Here is a 24,879-nt window from a genome sequence, read left to right as displayed (position 1 = left end):
AAACGGATCTAGACAACATGCTACATAACACTTTTCATTTGATTTACACGGAACCACCCGCGATCCCATTTCAACCAGAATATTACAGGGTCCGGCACTCGAAGTGTAACCAATTAAAAAGGCCATGAATTCAGTTTGGAAAATTACTTTTACTAAATTCAAAGTACAAAATGTGTAAAAATAATACAAAATTCAGAATCAATTCACTTTTGCTCGATATGACCACCTTTTGCCTTGACTATGGCCTTGAGACGGTATTTTGGCCCACTCGCGGACAATAACTTTTTTCAGCGCCTCGAGACTGGTGTATCTTTTAGTTCGGACTTTGCTCTCCAAAATGGCCCAAAGAGAATAATCCATTGGATTCGCATCTGGTGAATTCGAGAGCCATTGTGTGGACGTGATGAAGTTCGGAACGTTGTTTTTCAGCCATTCTTGGTTCACTCGAGCTTTGTTAGACGGTGCCGAGTCCTGCTGAAACGTCCATGGTCTGCCAACGAAATGTTTGTCTGCCCACGGCTTCAAAGCAACCTCCAGAATACTTTCCCGATAATATGTCGCATTTACCTTGACGCCAGGCTCGATGAAAACGATTGGAGAGCGCCCATCTGCGGTTACAGCGGCCCAAACCATTATCTGTTGCGTGTGCTGCCTCCTGGTGGCCAATCGATGACTCAAATTCTCGTATGAACGGTCGGTCAAGTAAACCCTATCGTTTTGAGAGTTTACGAATTGCTCAATTGGAAAAATTTTCTCGTCAGAAAATACAATGTTCGGAAATTGACCGCTTTCGGCCGAACGAAGCAACTCCTTCGCTCTCTCAAGTCAAGATTTTTTTTCGCGTTCACTTTTGGCAAAATGCTTTCTTGCGCTTGTAAACAATACAACTCCGAACTGTCATTTAGCAAATTTCTAGAGAGCTGATGCCCGTGCGTCAGCTGCGCGAGCGGTCTGAAGTTGGTTACACTTCGAGTGCCGGACCCTGCAGTTGGTTTTCTGAATTCGATTGGTTAAAATTTGGTACAACTAATCGATTGTCGTTTTAACTAAACTAAAAAAAAATAAATCGGTGTTATTTGTTTTAGATATTGCAAATAGTTGAATCAACTCGAACAATGTTATTGATTTGCGAAAATAATCAAAATATACTTATCGATACACGTCATGATCTATTTGAAATTAGTTCGCTATGTTGAGATTCATAAAATAAATATCGTTGTTAAAATATAAACAGTATTTTATATTGACATGTAATATCATTAGGGCTGGGAAAACCACCGATCACTGCTGATTTCAAGTGATCTTAACCAAGGAATAAATTATCATTACCAAATCAGAACTGATCTGATCTCTAAGTGATTTTGATTTTTGTATGATCATGATCATGTCAAGTCGAGATCAGTAAAGATCTAAATTCTAAAAAAAATACTTCTGATTCGATCGGAAATGATTGATGTCGAAAAACGTTTTTAATCAGCAAAAGTGCCCGGAGGGGCGAGTAAATTAACGAAATTAGAAAATTTACCTAAAATAAGTATTGAAAGATAATGCCTTCAAACGGTTGAACTAAAGTTATGCACTGATAATTTTAGTCAATTTATATGAGCTTGGTTGCATCAACCGCTGGGAATTGGAATTTTGCGACGGCAATTCAAACGCGCCATTCAATCGCAGCGCGTTCTGTGTGTTTGAAACCCTTCGCTCCTGTTACTTTGATAAATTAAATTCATGTCAAAAAGCGTTTTATTGCTAATGCATGAACATCATCATCGGTATCAAACAGCTGGAAGTAAATCAATGATCGAATTAGAAGCATAAAATTTTTGCGCATACCTGGAAGATTACGATGATCATTAACATTTTCTAACTTGTCACCAAATCTTTTTCATCCTAAACAAGGTTAACTTTATCACAACACCGCTGTTAGATAAACACTTGTTATGGAATGATAAATTTCTCAAATCGAATGAAGACATTTTCACCAAACGCTTTCATCATCGATGTTGTTTTCATTGACATTTTGAAGCGACGCGAACAGATTTCACCTAAAAAAGTTGTTGATTTTGCATTGCGATTATTGTTTTGCTTTCAACTGTCTCCGGCATTTGACAGCATTCAAAGCAACATATTTTTCAACTACTTGAATATATGCAAATCAAAAACCATATTGGTTGAATCGAAAAGAAATTAGTTAAATCAACTATCGCAAAAATAAAAAAAACTGCGATATCGCAATTTTATGATCAAAGGGTTCTCCGTGTAGGTTTGTAAAAATCTAACCAGGCGTTTCTGAGAAATTGGAGAAATTTCCGGTTTGAAGTACACGATCACTTTTTCCGCAACTTTCGGAACTGTGAACGATGATCCGGTATATAAAAGTATTTGTTTACCGACTTACCAGACCTGCCTAATTGAAAAATTATACCGCTATTCGAGGGGATTTGCCTTGATTTTTCCGTGTCATGTATAAAAACACATTCCAGAAAATGAATTTTTTATACTCATCAGCCTGTAACTTCGGAACCGGAATTCTTATACAGATGAAATTCGGCAAGGTTCTATGAAGTGAAAAGACCTTTCATTTGAAAATCATTTATTTTTTCTATGCATTTTCTTATAACAAAACATTTCTAGAATATTTCGTAAAAATTTCTAGCCTATCTAAACAAAACCCTGGAAGTTATGGGCCTTTATTTTGCTTATCCATATCGCAAAGAGGGAGGAGCTCGGCGCACAGACTCAAGAGTTCTGCTTCGATTGACATAGTTTATATATTTTATTGTGGCAAAATACAAATAAGATTTTGTTAAATTGTTAGACCCTACGCGCTCCCTAGAAAAATAAATTGTTTCCTTTGATTTTATAGATAATAAACTTTAAACGCGTTTTTCTCGAAAGTATGTTCTGTTGGTCCATCACTACTACTTCACCAATTTTTTTTCGAATTTTACACACACTTCTTACATACAAAATACCCAACCTCAACGTTTTCCTTCTCGTGTTTTGTTACTTTGGGGAGCTTTAAAATCATAGTTTTAACTTTGAACAACCACCAAAAATTTAAAAAAAATCGAACGAAAACGTAGAAAACATCTACTATAACTATGCTGCTTTGATTTGTTGACTTCTGATAAATCTGGGTTGAGAAACAGTGGACATATGATTTCTAAGAACAACTCCTTCACCGGCTTATTTCTCCAAATTTCACCAAATAGTAGCTTTCAAACGAGCCCAGGCATGCCGAAAACGTTTTAACCATCTACGAGAATTTCAAGTGGTAAAAAATATTCGAAAGATGGCCAGACACACACAGACATTTTCCGATTCCGAACACTATGGATCTCTGAGGCTCTGTTCGAAAGTTGAAGTTTCCAGCAATTCTATTACCTTTCTATATATTGAAAAGCAAAAATCAATTCTCGTTTGTTTTATATTTCGTCTTTGACTCATCAGTGCATTATCAGTTTATGCAGACGTCCAGGAAGCCGTCATCCGTTTTCGCTCGGCACATCAGTGAAAACATTGCAGGACGGTGAAAACGTAATTTACAAATAGCATTTTCTTTACGCTTACTTAGCGGTTTATATTGAACCGCGAGTTAACATCAGCAGTTCAACATAAACTTATCACGCATTGATGAAGATACTTCTATAAGTAGATGCCATATACACCGAATTCTCTGCGGCTTTTGACAAGATAAGTCATCAGATTACAATTTCCAAACTAAGTAGCCTTGATTTCAATGGCTCTTTTCTGAGCTGGCTTTGCTCATACTTATCAGGGTTAGCTCCGGTGTTCCACAGGGTACTCATCTAGGACCTTTCATATTTTTGTTCTACTTAAATAATTTGAATAAAAAATGCTAAAATGCTGGAAATTATCCTTTGCTGAAGAGTTCAAACTCTTCTATCTTATCAAGACTACCAATGGTGCTATATTCCTGCAATTAGACATTTTTCCAGAGTGAACAGAATGACTCGAAATGCTCAATTATGTCGTTCACACAAAAACAATCAGTAGGTAAATTAGATTACTTTATCTCACAAACCGTTCCTAAAAAAGAATCGTTCGTTTTAGACTTAGGAGTTGTTCTAGAGTCGTAAATAAGCTTCAAACAGCACGTGGATTACACAATCAACAAAACCTCTAAGTTACTATTGACAAAATCCCTAAGTTGGAGAGTTTGGCGCTACCCAAACTTCCTTCGAGAGATCCTTTAAATCTTCCAACTTACCCAGATCGTCGGAAACTCATAGGACTCGATCTCGTAGAGACGTGTTCAAGGCCATTTTCATCCCAGATCTGCTCCAATCTCGAATCGATTGTTTTCAACTCTTACGTTCTTTAGACTTCGATATTAGCCGTCGTGTTCTTCGAACTCACTCTTTTTTCCGTTTTACTTCCGCTAGAATCAGTTACGGTCATAACGAGCCTTTAATTACTGCTCAGGTATATTCGATTTTCACTTAACTCACTACACCTTAAATAATTTGTTTCTAAGGTTATTGTCGCCTTAGTTATTATTATTAGCATAAGAGATAAAATTGATTCTGTTTGGAATAGTAACCAATGTAATTTGAAAAAAATGTATCATTTGGATAATTATAATCTGTTAGTACAAAAGAGTCCCGGGTTGGCGGTTCAATGCATAGGACGCTGGTCTTACAAGCCAGTTGTCGTATGTTCGAGCCCCTACCTGGAAGGATTCTTAGTGTCAGTAGGATTCATAGTACTAGCCAAGACTTTGCTTTGGTACAAAAGAGGAGTGGTTTTATGCCTGCTGGAGAGAGAGAGTTGAAAATTTGACAATGGCTTAGCTCCAGTGAGTGTTCCCATGCTCCAAATAAACAAATGAACAAATGTGTCACCAAAAACCCTAAATGAAATTTCAATTATTGGTTGTGAAAGCAATCAGACAATCTTCCGAAATTAATATTCTTTGGATAAATTTCAGCGCTGTTTATTGTCGTTTTTAATGAGAAACGAATACAGAGAACGAATAACTGTCGTAAGGACACTAACTCGTTGGATTCTAGAATCAATAAGCTGTCTCTTCTTCGTTTGGCAGAAAATTAGGCATAGGCCATACCGCCATGGCTATCATTTACTTTCGAACGGACAAACCAACTAATTACCTAAAACCGTTTTAAGCGGGTACTCCAAAGGCGAGTACTAATAAATGCGATTACAGTGGTTTACATACAATAAACACACACTAGCAGGAAAAACCAAAAAAAACGTCAACATTAGCCGCGTGCTCACGCCTAGAATACCTCGTGGCAGCTTCGGACTGCAAGCAGCCACTCTCAGAGCAACCAAAATTCTGAAACATAAAAGCATCGAAGAGCGGGAGCGAGTAGCATACCGGTGCTGCAGCAGCAGCGCACCATTTTCTGTCGGAAAAAATGGGTGGTGGGTGGCGCACGGTTTGTCACTTCTGTTGAGCCATGGACTCGAATTACCGTACTGAAAACTGAGAGAAACATTATCGGAGAGGCTGATTGGAATGACGAGATTTACATTCTGCAGGAGAGCGGAACAAAAGAGTAAAAGTACAGCTAGATGCACATTGTAACAGTGCTGGAGAGAGAGAGAGAAAGAGAACGAGAGGCGACGGAGAGCCAAAGCGAAAGGCGCGGATAGCAGGCCTGGAAAAGAAAAACGGCCACGGTAAAGAGAAACCGAAAAAGCGAACCCCGCTGGAGCCTCCCTCCCACCCCGATTGGCCTATGTTGCACAGCCTTCGAAGTTGCTGTGGAAATATTATGTTTTGTCTGCTTCTCTATGACCAGTCTTTCGCCGTACTTCGTATTGAACGCATCTCTCGGGGGTTTTTCGATATTGTTGCGTTTTTCTGTTCGCTTTCGGGTCCGGTGCTTTTATCTTGTTACCCTTTTGGGGACCGCGATCCCGGCGTTTTGTACATCCGTGGTGGATGAAATTTTCCTCGCGAAAGGATTTTCCACTCCCCCAGTGATCAGTGCCTTCGAGCTATCGGGCAAAATTCGCCGTTCCCCCCGATTCCCGTATTCGGTGAACAACTGTTGTGGAAAAAGTTGGGAATTCAGTGAAAAGCTACCGGAATCAGTTGGATTACATGGCTTAATCGAAAGCTACATCGAAATGTGTAAGTTCCGGTCATAGCCGGCCCGTTCTGTGCCCGACCTCCAGCATAAATTTTTCTCAAAGTGACACCGATTTGGTGTAGAAAAGCTCGTGGATTTCTTAGGGTTCCGCGGAGCCAACAATGCCTCGCCGAAATCAGTGAAATAACAGTGGTTCGTTGTCGTAATATCTCTTCCGCGAGTGGTTTATCAGCGTCATTTGTGATGCAAAAGGAGTGATTTTCAAGAAAGCCGAACTCGGTTGGCGGAAGAAAAAGAAATTCGGCCCCCTTCTTTAGCGGTTCGCACAGATGAAGAAAAAAAAATAAAAAAAAACATCACCGAAAGTTGCCCATTTCGGATGATCGTTCGGTTGTATGTGCGATGTGCGGTACCGTGCGGTCGTCCGGTGCGGTGATTCAAGTGTGAGAGACAGAGAGATGAATGTTTCCACTGGTATATGGCGGTGCGGATGATGATGATGATGTTGATGTTGATGATGTTGCTGATGACGATGGTGACGGCGGTGAAAAGTGAAGTGAAAGAAGCATTACAAAAAAAAATTTCACCCTTACATAACGCACGACGGCGCGACGCGACGCGACGCGGCGCACATTAAGTTAACACATCAAATTCGCGTCTCGTGGTTGCCAACGGCCGGTGGACTCTCGGCTGTGGGGAATGCAGCCTGCTGGCCGATGGAACCAGCAGAAGCGGAGCAGAAGAGAGTGGGGGCCCCGAAGGAGTGCCTGAATGGATTAATAATAACACAAAAGCTAGAAATATGGCGCTTGGCTTCTGCGTTGTGGCTAAAAATGAAAACGAAACGAAATCATCGAAAAGAGATATAACAAATGACGAAAAAGGAAGTGGAAATGAGACGAAATTTTGTTTTGGGGGGCTTACTTGGTGTGTCTAACAAAAAAAAAGAAACCAAATTTGAGAAGGAAATAGGCAACTGCTGGAAGTGGCTTAAACACTGGCGGGACGAGTTACGAGTGACGGTGCTGGAGGTTCGGGCAGAAGAGCAGAGGAGACAAATCGAATGAATGATTGTGCAATGGAAAAGTTTTGATTTGGATATGATGTGCGAGAAAGATTGTGGATGATGCGTAATATTGCCCAGTTATTGGAGAAAACTACTGAGAAAACGCAAAGAAAGAAAAAACTGTGGAGTTTGGAGTTTTGTGGATTTCGTCGAATTATTCATCGAAAACTAGGATGTGATAATGTTTTAATAATTACTCTAATATGTAATGTGTTATGACACTTCTATTAACGGTATTCTAATATCCAGCAGGTATATTTTGGAATAGTTCAACCAACATTTAGACAAAGATACCGATTCGAGTTGGTTTCCAAAAAAAAGTACTATTTCTGCTTGAATTTTATATTTCTTCTTAAATCGCATAAATACAACTTGCATTACAAACTAAAAAAATATCGACGCCATTCATTGCATTGACATGAGTAATGTAAAGGTGTTCCATTTAAATTCTGTTCAAATATGTTTAAGAAGATTTTCGGAATTACCTGCGTTTGGCAGTAGTCGAATTAACAGTAGTCGAGCTGACAGTAGTTAATCAGTTTTTGCAATGACTGAGCGGAAACATATATTGGAGAAGCCAAATGAATGAAAAACTTAACAGAAAAGATTTTTTGGAAAAAGATACGCACAGAGACAGGACTCGAACCTGCGTTCTTATACATTCCGTGCATGCGCGCTATCATTTCGCCACCCTGAACCTTGTGATAGACACAACTCTAAAACACGGTTACCACTCGTTGTATTTTACACACTCTGTTGCCTCACTTGAGCGGCCATTGTATTCCACTATCTCTTCATCTCGGTCATATCCCACCTAGTCATCATTCCACTGTTGGGACACTTCTGTTTGACAATCGCCCAATATTCCTCAATTGGGCGGAATCGAGGGTAGCCTAAGGAATTGATCTATAGCAATCCAGCACGTTTTGTCACGATACCACTGTAGCATTTCCTCTCTCCTTTGACAACTTGCCAAATCAGGCCAAAACTTTACAAGTCCATAACGGATTTTAATGCACTTTATCAGGCACTACTTTTTTTTTATAAAACAACTTGCGTTTGAAGCTTCGCATTGTCAACGTTATGCAGATTTATGCATTAGTAACATATATGCATGATATGTGAAAACACTATAGTTGACGTTATAATTCTATTAGAGTGATAACGTAAGATTCTTATTTGCTAATAAATTATTTTATTCGAATCCAAACAGAGGAAAATTTGCACTCAAACTGAAACGATAAAAACATACAATATGAAAAAATGCGCCATAAACAGCATTAATAGTGATATTCATGCATATATGCCGATATTTAAATATTATTTGTCAAAAACAAATTTAGGCACCCGGATTATGATGTGTCGGTGTTACTTGGGTATAGAACTTTTTGACAGGAAAACTGCCCGTAATCCATCTGCTCGTACGTTTCGTCGTTCACTAAATTTTGTTTCAGTGTCCCGTTTGGTTGCCTTGGTTATCCGAAAAAGGAGCGAAATCCTTCTTATAGGCAAATCCTTCTGATGATGCTTAGGCTGGCATTGATTTTTTTTTGCGTTGTCATAATTCAACATCCCTATATTTTTCCTACACGTTTTCAATGTCTTTAAATGCAGCAATCTAACGAATGCCGAGTCCCGAAACTGTTCGAGAACGCTTTAGCCAAGTTTTACAGCTTCGTATTTTTTTAGGCTCATCACGTCGGATTTTCGAATTGGCTATTCAAAATTCGCAGTTCCATCAAATATAACTTTTTTGAAAAAAATGAATCGCTATAATTTTTCAGCACTGAAAGAGGAAAAATTTTACAATGGATTGCGATAAAAATATTCAAGATCCGACAACTAGAAGCTACTGTTGAATAAACCATGTTCCCAGTCGGTGTTGAACAGTCGTTCGCACCGCACGCGTATAGCTCTTGGCTCCTGGAATTTTTTTTCTGGCTACCTAGAGTTTCATTGATTCAAGGCTTCAGTCTTTTTCAAGGCTACCTGAATCACTAACTAAGTGACTAAGTGATACAAAGAGTGATATTAGAGTGACTAAGTGATACAAAGAGTGATATTAGAGTGACTAAGAAATTAATCAGCCTTTTTTAAGGCTAGCTAGGAGTCTAATCGAAGACTAATTTAGCCTAGTTAATTTAATTTAAAATTTCATTAATTTCAAAAATGCCTGCGTCCAACCGGAAAGGCAACAAGCCTAAGGCTAAAAATAATTCAATACGGAATAAATCACAATCCGTTATTCAACATTTTTCTAATAACATTCATGATCTTATAGAATCTGAATGTAAAAATAAAAGACAACGGACGGATTTCCCTTCCGTTGATCCTATGCCGTCTAACAATATTTACGAGATTCTTCCTGAATCCGATTGTAGCGACATAGAAGAAAATTCTTCAAAAATTCCCAAAATGGACGCTTGTCGTTCTGGGAAGAAACATCAATCTATGCCACCAGTGACGGTGATGATTTCCGACTTCAAAGCATTCCGTACTGAGCTTTCTACTTTTCTCCCGGAAGTAAAAGTCTCATTTCAAATCGGACGAAGAGGAGAATGTCGAGTCTTGGTGGATGGATTGGAAGATTACGAAAGTCTTATTCGATATTTGTCCGAAAAGCTTCATAAATTTTATTCATATGATATAAAATCAGACAGACCTTTCAAGGCTGTCTTGAAAGGATTATCAAATGATCAAAGTATTGATGAAATTAAAAATGAACTAAAAGAATTGCTTGGTTTTGCCCCTTCCCAAGTAATACTTATGAAAAAAAGAGCGAATGGTACTTCTAAACCACGCTCTGGAATTTCCCATGAACTTTACCTAATACACTTCAATCGAAGTGATGTAAACAATTTGAAAACTTTAGAAAAAGTACGTTTCATTTCCCACATTAAAATTCATTGGGAACATTATAAACGGCATAATCGTATTGCAAACTTAACGCAATGTCGTCGTTGCCAAGGCTTCGGTCATGGAACCAAAAATTGTCATATGGATATACGGTGTTTGAATTGTGGTAAATCGCATTCGAAAGACGCTTGTCCAATGAATGAAACCACTGATAAATTTTCATGTTCAAACTGCAATGGAAATCATAAATCCAATTATTTGAAATGTCCTGTCAGGGAAAAAATTTTAAACGCTCGTTCGCTTAGACAACATGTCAAATCAACGACCTTAAATTTACAGAACATACCTGAAAATTCTTCTAAGGCACCTGCCAATTCGTCTTCTAACGAAAACAATTTATTGACAGGTAGATCGACCTCGTCATCATCTTCTTCTAATGTCAGTTATGCTGGTATATTAGGTAGAAATCTATCTCCTATTTCTTCTAATGTAAATAATCAAAACACAGGACCGCCTTGCAGTTCTTCTTCTAACGAAAACAATTTATTAATAGGTAGACCGACCAAATCATCTTCTTCTAATGGCAGTCTACCTACAAATATTCCTTCAATGCCATTCGCTTCTTTAAATGAAGTCGATTTAGGCGATATAACTGAAAATAAAATGATCTACCTACAAGATCAACTTTTTCAAATGATCATCCAAATGAATTCGACTTCATCACTTTTTGAAGCATTTCAAATCGGATGGAAATTTGCAAATAATATTATAATGAATTTAAAATTTAACAGTGATGTTAAATAATTATTTGAATATTTTAAATTGGAATGCTCGATCTTTGAAATCGAGTGAAGATGAATTTTATAATTTTCTCAAAGTTCACAAAATTCATATTGCCATTGTGACAGAAACTTTTCTTAAACCAAATGTAAAATTGAAAAGTAATCCACATTATGTGGTTCATCGATTTGACAGGTTTACTGGAATTGGTGGTGGAGTTGCCATTTTTGTCCAACGGCAAATTAAACATCGAATTTTACCTTCTTTCAATACTAAAGTTATTGAAAGCTTGGGAATCGAAGTTGAAACCATTCATGGAATTTATTTCATCGCTGGAGCATATTTGCCATTCCAATGCACCGGCGAACAATTAAATTTCTTTAAAGGCGATTTGCAAAAACTTACAAGATATCGATCGAAATTTTTCGTAATAGGGGACTTAAATGCTAAGCATGTCCAGTGGAATTGTAGGCAAAATAACAGTAATGGTAAAATACTTCATAATCAACTCTCAGCTGGTTACTTTACAGTTCTTCATCCCAGTAATCCTACTTGTTTCTCTTCCGTGAAAAACCCGTCTACAATTGATCTGGTTCTAACAGATCAAAGTCACATTTGTAGTGAACCGATTACTCATGCTGATTTTGACTCAGATCATCTTCCTGTAACATTCAGACTTTCCAACGAAGCTATAATTAATCCAATTAGTTCTATTTTCAACTATCATAGAGCAAATTGGTTGGATTACAGATCTCACATTGAAAATCATGTGGATCATGAAACTATTTTAGAAAATTCTGCGGATATCGACACAGCAATTGATAATTTGAATCATTATATTATCGAAGCTAGAAATCTTTCAGTTCCCAAAGCTCAAACTAAATTAAATTCTCCTATCATCGATGACAATCTTCAACTGCTCATTCGGTTGAAGAATGTTCGTCGACGACAATATCAACGTTCTCGTGATCCTGCTATGAAAAACATAGTTAAGGATTTACAAAAAGAAATTAAACATAGATTTACTCTTTTGCGAAATGAAAATTTCGCTAAAGAAGTTGAACAAATTAAACCATATTCTAAACCTTTCTGGAAACTTTCTAAGGTTCTTAAGAAACCTCAGAAACCTATTCCTGCTCTCAAGGAAGGAAATCAAATACTTCTTACAAATGGCGAAAAAGCTCAAAAACTTGCTCAGCAGTTCGAGAGTGTCCACAATTTTAATTTGAACGTTGTGAGTCCTATTGAAAATGAAGTCTCACTGAAATATGATCATATTTCAACCCAAGTGTTATCACACGATGACATTATTGAGACGAATTTTGATGAAATTAAATCAATTATTAGAAAACTTAAAAACATGAAGGCTCCTGGTAATGATGGAATTTTTAATATTCTTATTAAAAATCTTCCCGATGTTGCCTTGAGACTCCTGGTTAAAATTTTCAACAAGTGTTTTTCATTAGCTTACTTCCCAAAAAGATGGAAAAACGCTAAAGTAATTCCTATCCTAAAACCTGATAAAAACCCAGCAGAAACATCAAGTTATCGCCCAATTAGCTTACTTTCTTCTATCAGTAAACTTTTTGAAAAAATTATCTTGTTAAGAATGATGACTCATATAAATGAGAATTCAATTTTTTTACCAGAGCAGTTTGGATTTCGTCATGAACATTCAACTACTCATCAACTTGTCAGAGTAACGAACATGATAAAATCAAATAAATCTTCTGGGTTATCCACTGGAGTTGCTCTTCTAGACATAGAAAAAGCATTCGACAGTGTTTGGCACAAAGGTTTAATAGCAAAAATGTCTGATTTCCAGTTTCCTATTTATTTGATCAAAATGATTCAAAATTATTTAACTGATCGTACTCTTCAGGTTAGCTATCAGAATTGTAAATCTGAATTGCTACCCGTACGAGCCGGTGTTCCGCAGGGTTCGAGTGTAGCTCCAATCTTGTATAATATTTTCACTTCTGATCTTCCAAATCTACCCGTTGGTTGTCAGAAATCGCTATTCTGTGACGACACAAGTCTGTTAGCCACAGGTAGAAATCTAAGAGTGATCTGCAGTCGCCTACAAAGAAGTTTAAATATTTTCAGTGATTATCTGTCAAAATGGAAAATTAAACCAAATGCAGCAAAAACGCAATTAATTATCTTTCCTCACAAGCCAAGAGCTTCTTTTCTTAAACCAAACAATAATCACATTCTCAAATTGAATGGCTTGGAATTGACATGGTCTGATCAAGCTAAATACTTAGGTTTAACGTATGACAAAAAACTCACTTTCAAGGATCACATTGAAGGAATCCAGGCAAAGTGTAATAAATATATTAAATGTTTATATCCTCTTATAAACAGAAATTCTAAGCTCTGTCTAAAAAACAAATTGTTAATTTATAAACAAATTTTCAGACCAGCCATGCTTTATGCGGTACCAATTTGGTCAAGCTGTTGTTCCACCAGGAAGAAAACGCTTCAAAGGATTCAGAATAAAATTCTGAAAATGATTCTGAAGCGTCCTCCCTGGTTTAGTACAAATGAGTTACACAGACTCACAAATATAGAACCATTAGATGTAATGTCACATAATATTATAAGCAAATTCCGACAAAAATCGATGCAATCTTCAATTGAATCGATTCGCTCTCTGTATTAGTTAGTAAGTTAGTAAAGGGTGATTTTTTAAGAGCTTGAGAACTTTTTTAAACAATAAAACGCATAAAATTTGCAAAATCTCATCGGTTCTTTATTTTAAACGTTAGATTGGTACATGACATTTACTTTTTGAAGATAATTTCATTTAAATGTTGACCGCGGCTGCGTCTTAGGTGGTCCATTCGGAAAGTCCAATTTTGGGCAACTTTTTCGAGCATTTCGGCCGGAATAGCCCGAATTTCTTCGGAAATGTTGTCTTCCAAAGCTGGAATAGTTACTGGCTTATTTCTGTAGACTTTAGACTTGACGTAGCCCCACAAAAAATAGTCTAAAGGCGTCAAATCGCATGATCTTGGTGGCCAACTTACCGGTCCATTTCTTGAGATGAATTGTTCTCCGAAGTTTTCCCTCAAAATGGCCATAGAATCGCGAGCTGTGTGGCATGTAGCGCCATCTTGTTGAAACCACATGTCTACCAAGTTCAGTTCTTCCATTTTTGGCAACAAAAAGTTTGTTAGCATCGAACGATAGCGATCGCCATTCACTGTAACGTTGCGTCCAACAGCATCTTTGAAAAAATACGGTCCAATGATTCCACCAGCGTACAAACCACACCAAACAGTGCATTTTTCGGGATGCATGGGCAGTTCTTGAACGGCTTCTGGTTGCTCTTCACTCCAAATGCGGCAATTTTGCTTATTTACGTAGCCATTCAACCAGAAATGAGCCTCATCGCTGAACAAAATTTGTCGATAAAAAAGCGGATTTTCCGAATGGACCACCTAAGACGCAGCCGCGGTCAACATTTAAATGAAATTATCTTCAAAAAGTAAATGTCATGTACCAATCTAACGTTTAAAATAAAGAACCGATGAGATTTTGCAAATTTTATGCGTTTTATTGTTTAAAAAAGTTCTCAAGCTCTTAAAAAATCACCCTTTATATAAGTTCCTTTTCCCCATTACACAATACAAGTAGGTTTAGAATTTTCCCTACACAAAAATCTCAGAATTGCGGAAGCAAATGATGTCTTCATGGTAATAACCAAATCATATATATATATATATATATATATATATATATATATATATATATATATATATATATATATATATATATATATATATATATATATATATATATATATATATATATATATATATATATATATATATATATATATATATATATATATATATATATATAACAGGGCTGAAAAGTCACCACTTGTGGCTGAACACCCAATTTAAATCTTAATAATTTAATTTTAACTCATATTCCAATAAATAGTTATTTAAAAAAAAAAATAAAAAAAAAAAAAACAAAAAAAAAAAAAAAAAAAAACCATGTTCCCAGATATACAAAAAAAATCTAGCTTTGAATCAATTTTCACAATCCTACAATCATATCCAGTATATTTGCAAAAAAAATTACAAGAATAAGCACTTAGTGTTCTTGCAGATGACTGAAGCAATTTTTACTAAATTACAAGATTCAAATGAAAGGTCTCACATACTCGTATAACAATACTGACTTTCATTTGGATACTACTTCTGGTTCTTAAATTACATGATGATTAGTAGAAATAATATTAAAACAAAAAAAATCCTTTTAACTAGCCATATAATACTTCTGTTGTGTACGTCTTGTTAGATATTTGTTTAACAAATTGATTAATCAGATATCGATTATTAGTTCCCGGTTCCGGCAGTACCGGAAATATTAGTCAAAGGCCTCTGTCATTCAGAGCAACACAACGAAAAGGGACACAACGAAATTTTAACCATAAAATTGACTTGGTGTCATTTTATTTAAAAAATATAAAAATTCTCTTCCAAATCCGTGCATAAACTCACCTAAACTATATTGGCATCCGAATTTGGATCTATTGGGCATCACTGATCATTGAAAAATCTTTTAAAGTCGGATGTTTTTGAAACTCACAGAAAATAAATAAACACATACTATCTATGTTCTTGCAAAGTTGGATTATTCAACCTAATCTCTTAATCCATATGGTCGCACCTTGAACTTAACGCTGCCCATCAAATCCTGTGCAACACTTGCGCCATCTTTCTTACACACTTTTATCCACTTTTTTGTCAAATCCTAGTAGTTTTTGAATACCTTCTTCAATTTCTTCCGAAGCTTGTCCTTCATAATTTCATAATTTCAGAATTTTTCAAGCAACAATTACACGAAAACAACACCGTTGGCTTCGTACCACTCCATCACCGGTTTCGTGTTATGGCACGATGCCAGATCTACCCAAAACAAAGTGTCTCCTACGTAAGACCGGAGGAAAGGCTAGAGGAGCTTCTGGAGGCATTCTTCTTTATATATTTGGCCGTTGATGGTCCCAAACGTTATGTACGACTAGCTGTATTTACCACACTCACAGATCGCCTGCCACACAAAGTTCTGATACGCCTGATACTGTTCCATTGCAATTAATTTTGGCTGCACCAACCCCTCGCAGTACAGCTTCTTGGCGCGGACTTAACCCATTATATTGTGATTATTGGCACATACATATATTTTTAATTATAATTCTCATACTTTGGGCGAATCGTTCAGCATTCTTCCGATAGTACAAAATGGTTTCGCTTTTGTAAAACCTCTAAATTCTCTCTAAATTTGTTTTGTGCTGTTTTCACACCTCACTCACTTCACAGTTCCTTTCCATGTTCCTTTTATCCTTTCTTTCCCATCAAGAAAATGATAAGAAGTCACGGCAAGCCACAAATCACCAAATAACCAGGAGAACGTGCCACTTGAGCCGATTAGTTCTGATATGGTATGATAGTCTTACCATTAAAGAACGGTCTCCTTGAACGATTTTTTTCATACAGGACACGCCAGAATTGTCAATTTCCAGCTATTTAACGATCCACCAATGGGTCTGGCCTGGATTTCCCCGGCCGCGCCCTCAAGGCCTGAGGACAGTGAGTCGCATGTAGATTTTGAATCTTTCTTTTTGACTCCCTAAATTTCCTTTACGTATGTGTGTTTAGGAACCTTGTTAAGTAAATTTGATTTTTCTCCTATTCTATTCTTTTCCCGGACACCACTAGGAAACTAAAGTGAATAAAATGGCAGATGCATTCAAACTGACTTTGTTTCATAGAAAAATACAAGACTTTATTTTTATCGTGATAACATATATGTTTTTATGCACTAATCTCATCTAAACTGAATTATTTACACTTTGTTACGATATATTTATGATACAAGCCCTCAAAGCCGAGATATTCGATGAACAAGTAGGGATATGTAATTCAGAGCGTTCCAATTTTCTGCAGTTCTTGAATGAAATCATTATCAAAGTTTCACAGAATATTCTCAACTAAATTTCGAAGAGATTGTCAGGTGGGTTTTTCGATATTCATCACCGTTTCCAAGACAATTTAATTTGAAATCTCTTGTCCATCAAAAGCAACGATTTGTCGGTGGTTCGCCGAGTTTAAACGTGGTCGTACCGACACAAATGACGCGGACCGCTCGGGTAGACCTGTGGAAGCCGTTACATCGGAAAATGTGAGTGAAGTGAAAAAAATTATAATGAAAGATCGTAAAGTGAAGCTCCTTGAGATTGCTGAGATGACACAGATATCATATGAAAGTGTATTTACTATCCTTCATGAAAAATTGAGCATGAAAAAGGTTTTTTCCAAGTGGGTGCCGCGATTGCTTTTGATGGAACAAAAACAGCAACGAGTCTATGATTCAGAAAGCAGTTTATCGAAAAAAAAACGTTGGAACCATTGTATCACCCTAAAAAGTGATTATGTTGATGAATAAAAAAAAATTTGCAAAAAAAATGTTGTTTCCATTGTTAGTCTCGGGACTTATTGATCCATGTGTTACTTTCTTCTCATGAATTACTATGCGAACTCCTGTAAGTTACTTCCGCCCTTTGGGATGTCAATATTGCACAGTAAAATTATTAGAACGCCAATCTTTAGTTTCGAGAAAGCTAAAAAACTTTTTTTCGCTTATTGAGATTTCAACCCTAAGTTCATTCGCTTGTTTGGGACAGAAAAACTTGCTGACCGTATGTTCGGGATTGGGAATCAAACCAAGATGGGCTGCATGAAAGGCATCGACTAACTCATCACGCTATACCCGTACCCTGTGAAAGTCGTTAAACTAATCTTTGCTCAGCAGTGGTTCAGTTCCAGATGCGAAATTTTTGAATGTTTTTAATGCATAAGCTTACAATTGGAAACTAATATCTGCCCACCTCCGCTGCACTTTTAGGAATTTTTTTTATTATTTTCTAAACAATTTTTTCCGCATTGAATTTTTTCTTTTGACATTGTATGTATTCTTGGTTTACGAGATTACTTTAACTACATAAATACTAAGACACTATTTTCGATAACGTTCGACCAAATCAATTCAAACACCAAGTTCCATATTAATTCGGCACCTTCCATATAAAATTAGAATCTGCTAATCATGGTCTTAGTTTATAGATGATGTACCGTGGAATAATAAATAAAATGGTATATAACTAACGCTCGTATCCGTACTGTATTTTACAGTATTGCACTGTATTTTCGATCCAAATACTGGGTACTGTTTTTTACCCTAAAATGTACTGGATTTTATTTTGTACTGTATTTTTACACTGAAATGTACTGTATTTTTCACACTAGAAAACTAGAACTAGAAATTATACAGAATTTTAAATCTTTAACCAATCAAATTTCGATTTGTGGCAGTACAAAACGTCAGAAAGAACAGTGCAAACACATAGCAAACATGAATGTGAACGTAAGTACATGTAAACAACAAGTTTGTTCATTAACCATTCTTGTTCAGAGCGCGTCATAACAATTTGGCGAAATTTTGATGATAAAAAAAAAGAAAAATGTCTCAACCAAAAACAAAATATACACTAAATTAAAATCAAAAATATCCACGTCTCATATGATAAGTATTAGCTTTTAACGATTTGTTTAGTCCTAGATCCGTATTGAGCTATTTTACATTTGTTCAGTATTAAACGAGAAATAAAAAATAAAAATTAGATGCATATACAATTGTGTGATGAAAATTGCGAAAAAGCTACCGCAGAGACGGGATCCGAACCCGTAGCTAGCTCCTATCCGGGGAAATCGTTTTGTCAATTAAGCTACTCTGCATGTGAAACACACGAAAAAACAGGCAGGCTGAAACAACGGGTGGTTTGCTATAGAGAAAAGACTACAAATGAACGCCCGAGCACACTGATTATGCTCGGCTGTTTTGTTCAATTTGGCTGTTTCTTCGAGTATTTCACATGCAGGATAGTTCAATTGGCAAAACGATTTACCCGGATAGGAGCTAGTTGCGGGTTCGAGTCCCGTCTCTGCGGTGGTTTTTTCACGGTTTTCATTACATATTTGTATTCGCATGTCATGTTATCAATCTGTTTTCCTCGTGAGATGCTGATCAAATTTATTTGCTTTTATTTTTTATTCGCTATTTTAAGAAAAATGCGAATGCTACTGTAAAATGTACTGTTTTTTCAAAGTCGAGCGTTATATATAACGCATAACCATTTCCAACGGAACATCTTCATTAAGCCCACATTCTCCGCAGCCTTCTCGAGCCGTGCAGACACCGGAGACACAATGCATCGGTGCTAAATATTCTGCGCGATGCGTTGCACCCACAAGCGTGTCCGATCTTGAAATAACCTCGAACAACCGGCTGATGCCGAATCTTTTTGGCTTAATACTCAGCGAAATTATTTCCCTGTCGATGGGTGAATTTTTTTTTGTTTCGATTCGATTATTTTTAGCCCTTCGTTGCCGTGCCACCGTTTGTCAGCTGCACTTGTCTTTCCAACAACCGGAAAGTGTCTCGTCTCGTTTTCCACCACACACTTGTAATACGAGATCGGTGGCTGCGGAATTCGGTTTCTTCCAATTCCCTACACATGTGGCGTATGAGACACGTGCATCATAAATCTCGCTTCCACCGCCATTCACACCCAGCGGAAGGAAGCAGATCGAAATGACAATGGATTTTGCCTTTTTCGAAAGAGTGGCGGGGGTTGAATGAATTGCTACGAAAGAGTCCACCATATTGAAGTAATTCGCATTTACTTGTGATGAACAGGACGGGGACTTTGTCCGTCCAAATGGATTTAGTTCGTTTCATCCATGGGGAACCCTGTCCGGAGGAACCCCAAATTGCATTATTCCGCACTGTATCGTGTTTGTTCAAATCCACACGAAGGAAACAGCGATAGTGGTTCCAGGATTTCCGCTCTCGTGTCCATTTCATTCCCTGTAATGAAGCTTGACAATTGCTGCGAACGTGCTTCCGATGTGTGGTGGCTTTTTCGGCAAACATGAAATCTAATAAGTCCTCCATCCCAGCTTCAGCCTTCCAAGATAGTCACATTCTTTAACAAACAAGACTCAAATGCGTTTGCGAAAAATTTATTCCCGGGAATTGCAGCTTAAGTGGATTACGATATCGTTTTATCATGCTCCGTCGTGCTGTTCCCAATTTCACCTCCCAGCGGGCGATGCTGGGGTTGGCTTGCCACCCCGGGAAAGGGAGTCCCGGAAGCTGAAAAGGCTATAATTGAAGAGTCGTCTGCTAAGCGCAGCTGGCCAGAGCGCGAGGGAAAGGAAGAAAATTGATTAATTCTTGAATTTGGGCCAATTACTCCGGGTGATCCCGTAGGTGGGAAATGTGCTGCTCATCTGCTATCGCGGTCTATGCCCATTCGTCTTCCGAAGACGATCGAAGGATGGGGGATCGGAGTAAAGTGCTGACACCAGTATAAGAGCTTTATCATACTATCAGATAGGCGCCTTCCTTCTTCCGGGCAATGAGGCCTATAGACTAAAATTTTTGCACTCGTGCTGTAGTTTGCCTAAAATACCTTCCGAATATGAAGTTTGAAAATAGCTTGCGATGAAATTGTTTATGCTTGAAAAACCACTCACAAGCCACGTAGGAGAAAATCTTGATACTTTGTGAAAGTTGAACTCAGCTAACGGTGTTCAGTTTTCATTTATTCATAAAGTACCAAGAACTAGTTGGCTTCGCATTAAAAGGATTAGCCTTCAAGATGTGAATCACTTTGAAACTGCAAAATTGAACAATCTAAGAGCACTTCAATCCTAATTTGTATTTAATTGAACTGGACTGACAAAAACCGTGATGTCAAGTTCATTTGAATTGATAATATAATCCGGTTTTCATGTTTTGTCTTAGAAATGCATGAAACTTCGTGATGTAGGGTTATCCCGAAATTTTTTTAAGTCAACTCTCTGACCCTTTTTTTAGATCTTTTTTATCTTAGATTACACCCGATTTCGATTTTTCATACATTACTAAGACATTTGGCATCTAAAAAATTTTTGATATAGGAAATCTTTACACCACCTTTTCTAGATTACACCAGATCTGAACGTTTTATGCATTTCTAAGACATTCGGCATCAAAAGAAAATTCTTTAGTTTTGCGGTTTTTCTTCGCGGATTTTCAAAGTTACGCCATTTTTTTTCCTCGTTTTTTTTACGCGCAACCTAGAATTTTAGCGCGTTGCTCAACCAACCAATAATCAAATCCATTCAAATTCTTCAATTATTAGACGAATGCATTTTTACGTCTTCCGAAACCGACAAAAATGACATACTTTTACAAAAGATGTGAAACGTGACTCATGCATTCCATATGGAATGAACTCAAATCTGTATTACAAATCATTGAAAGATTTGATTGAACTGAATCGGGTTTCAGTCCCGTATATCTGTCATAATATGTAATTTTAACAAATTTAAATTTATTTTATACTTGTGGTTAAACGACAGGAAGCTCCATCTAGACAGAACCTATTGGAATGTTCAATAGCTCCGTCATTTTTAGTCGATTTTAGGGTTATTTAGGGTATATGTGTGGATCCTATTTATTGGCAATTCACTCAGAATACAATATCAATCAAATGACCGCCTCTTTAAATACACAAAAATGGCCCTATTTTGGGCATTTTGAATTATATTTGACAATATTTCGGGCGTAATAACAGCAATTTCCACTGTAACATTAACATTCAATTTTTCAATAGTGTTCGGTTTGCTACACCTTACTGTTCGAATTGCCCTAGTGCGGATTGTCGTGATGGAAAGCGCCGAATGTTTCCCATATGCTTTACGAGATGCAAGCACAGTTGAACAATTGTTTGCAATATACGAGGTCTGTACAAAAAGTACCCGGAATTCTCATTTTTCTAAAAAAATATTTATTTATTCGTCTACATCTATATGGCCCTCTTCAAAGTAATCCCCCTAGAAATAATACACTTATGCCAGCGTTTTTTCCAGTCTTCGAAACACCCCTGATAGTCACTTTTTGTAATGCTCTGTAGCACTCTCAGCGATTCTGCCTTTATCTCTTCAATCGATGAAAAACGCTGTCCTTTCATGGGTCTTTTTTCCTGGTTCTTTGGGAACAGGAAAAAATCACACGGAGCGATATCTGGTGAATAAGGAGGTTGGGGCATGATTAAAGTCTTGTTTTTTTGATCAAAATTCAGCAGTTTTGGAACGAATTTTGCTGCCACTCGTTTCATGCCCAAAACATTTGAAAAAATATGATGGCATGAGCCAACTGATATGCCAACTTCATCAGAAACTTCTCTAATAGTGATTCGGCGATCATCCATAATCATTTTTTCCACTTTTCCCATATTTTCATCGATTATTGACGTGCTGGGTCGACCGGAGCGTTCGCCGTCTTCAACGTCTTCGCGGCCATCTTAGAAACGCTTATACCACTCGTAAACACTTGTTTTTTTTTTTCATAACAGACTCACCGTAGGCTCTCTGTAACATTTCGCACACTTGGTTACACTTTATTTCATTTTTCACGTAAAATTTAATACAAATTCTTTGACTCTTCAATTTTTCCATTGTTTAAACTAACAAAAATCGCCGAAGACTACAAGACAGAATGTAAACAATGAATACAGCTGAAAATTTAACCATACATTAGGGACATATGTACCAACACAATAAAAAAAAATTTACCACCGGACTCTCCAGACGCGCGCAATTAAAAAATTCCGGGAACTTTTTGAACAGACCTCATACATCGCTTCAATGTCATCTCGCTTTTTTTCCGTAAATCGATCCACGACAAAAATGTCAAAGACTGCCGTTACATAAACTGGCCAATTTGCCAAAATCGGTTGAAATATTGCGGAGTTATTCAACCTCTCAACAAGTTCTGTCTAGATGGCGCAACCTGTAAGTTCATACATCAGCTGAGCCTAACAAGATGATAAAAATCTGTTTTAACTCACCTAATGGTGTAATGATGTCTTTCTCATATTACTCATTACATCATAAATATTACCGTGAAAATCGCAAAAACCACTGTTCATTGAATAGAAATAGGAAAACTTGTTTGGACTTAATCTCACAAACTCTACAAATCCTGTTTACCATGTAGTTTCGGAAATAATATACACAACAAATTTAGGAATTCCGTATGAAACTGTAAGATTTTTCCTTTGAACATATAAGTTTGTGAAAATCGATTTGGTCATTTTGAAGCAAGTTTGGTGATTTGCAGTTTTCAATTACCATTTCAAATTCTTTCGAAAGCGGATTCAGATGACCGGAGATTCTTCTGCATATGTAAGTCAAGCTAAACAGCATGAATCAGCAGCATAAAACATGTAGTATTATTATTATTATTATTATTATTATTATTATTATTATTATTATTATTATTATTATTATTATTATTATTATTATTATTATTATTAATATCATTATCATCATTATTATTGATATGACTACACCACCGGCACGGTATTATTGCACTATCGGCTATGAAAATTGCATTTTTCTCCCAATAAACTTCAATTCATTGACATTTTTTTTAATTTTTTTCATATCATTTATTTTGCCCCGGCGTTACATTCTTTTATTATTCCGGTCGCACTTATAAAATAGCAAAAAAATATCAACCGCAGCACCGTCTTTTACCAATATCATACACTAGTAGCAGACATCCGTAACCGTTTCGTTTTGTTTATAGCGTGTACGAAACAGAACAAAGCACACATCGTTCGTTTTGTGTTTTCTTCATCCACGTTACACGGTATTGTATTGTCATTCTATATGCCAATTTGAAAGCTTCGACACTCATCGCCCTGTAACTGCGAAACCGGAAGTTGGATCCGGATGAAATTTTACAGTAGCTTCAAAGATAATATGAGCTTTAATTCAAATCAAGATTTGTGAACATCGGTTCAAGCATCGCAGAAAAATCGATGTGAATTCTATTTTTGGAGCTTTTTATCACCATTTTCGGTGCTTCCGGAACTAGAAAAATAGGGACCAGTAGTGCCGAATTAAATTTTTAAGCCCACAAACTAACAAGTTCGTCAAACTAGAAAAATTCATCAGACAGTGTTGGGGCTTAGAAAGAAAAGTATTCAGAATTGGCAGAGTGGCTTACATGATTCTGTTTTCGTATTTGATGGCAACTTCTACACACACTATCACCAAGAAATATTCGAGCAGTCAGTGCTGTGGATATAACGCAGCCAAAATATGCTGATGAAGATGTCAAATTTAAGTTCAGTTCGCTATCCACCTTCGTTGAATACGTTTGCTATTGTGAATTATCCTTCCAAAATAAATCGTTCCTTAACCAGTGAAATAAAGTATGTCCTTAACTATCGTGATCGTTTTTACTGGAAATTAGATTTAGTGGTTCTCATCGAGCAGACAGTTTTATGGGATTTGTACCTGTTTTTGACCATCGTTCGTGGCAAAATACTAATGAAATTGGTAATTTTCCACTTATCACGCTTTAGTTCCGGAACCGGAAGTCGGATATAGATATAATGTTTTAAAAATTTTAAGGAAATTATAAGACCTTTCATTTGACTCTTAGTTTGCGAAAATCGGTTAAGCTGTTTCAGAGATAATTGAGTGCATACTTTTTCTCCAATTTTCACATATTACCATATAACTCCGGAACCGGAAGTCGGATTCAATAGCTATGGGACCAGAATACCATTTATTTAAATCTTAGTTTGTGAAAATCGGTCAAGCCATCTCTGAAAAAAAGTGAGTGCATATTTTTCTATTTTTGGTACATATCATTCTATATCTCCGGAACCGCAAGTCGGATCGCATTCAATAGCAGGCTATGGGACCATGAAACCTTTCATTTGAATTTTAGTTTGTGAAAATCGGCCTCTGAGAAAAGTGAGTGTATATTTTTGTTACATACATACACACATACATACACACACACTCACACAGACATTTGCTCGCTGAGTCGAATGGTATATGACATTCGGCCCTCCGGGCCTCGGTTAAAAAGTCGATTTTCAGAGTGATTGCATACCCTTTCTATATGAGAAAAGCAAAAACGGAACAATAAAAATCTCACATA

The 24,879-nt window shown here is 36.9% G+C and overlaps 1 protein-coding gene across 5 annotated transcripts in view; it reads left to right on the top strand.

Moving 5' to 3' along the window:
* Positions 1 to 24,879, top strand: part of LOC131428300 (probable nuclear hormone receptor HR3) — a 554,301-nt gene that overhangs the window by 119,072 nt on the left and 410,350 nt on the right. The window contains exon 1 of one of the 5 annotated variants that reach the window (XM_058592139.1): positions 5,794 to 6,127. The exons of the other annotated variants lie outside the window; for them this stretch is intronic. The gene's annotated coding sequence lies outside the window, so the exon portion shown is untranslated. Of the gene's footprint in view, positions 1 to 5,793; positions 6,128 to 24,879 lie in introns of those variants that run through there. 5 annotated transcript variants of the gene reach the window in all.

The sequence above is a fragment of the Malaya genurostris genome, chromosome 2 (genome assembly GCF_030247185.1).
Source record: "Malaya genurostris strain Urasoe2022 chromosome 2, Malgen_1.1, whole genome shotgun sequence".
Lineage (NCBI taxonomy): Eukaryota > Metazoa > Arthropoda > Insecta > Diptera > Culicidae > Malaya > Malaya genurostris.
The sequence above is the reverse complement of the archived record's forward strand: the minus strand, read 5'-3'. Positions and strand labels throughout refer to the sequence as shown.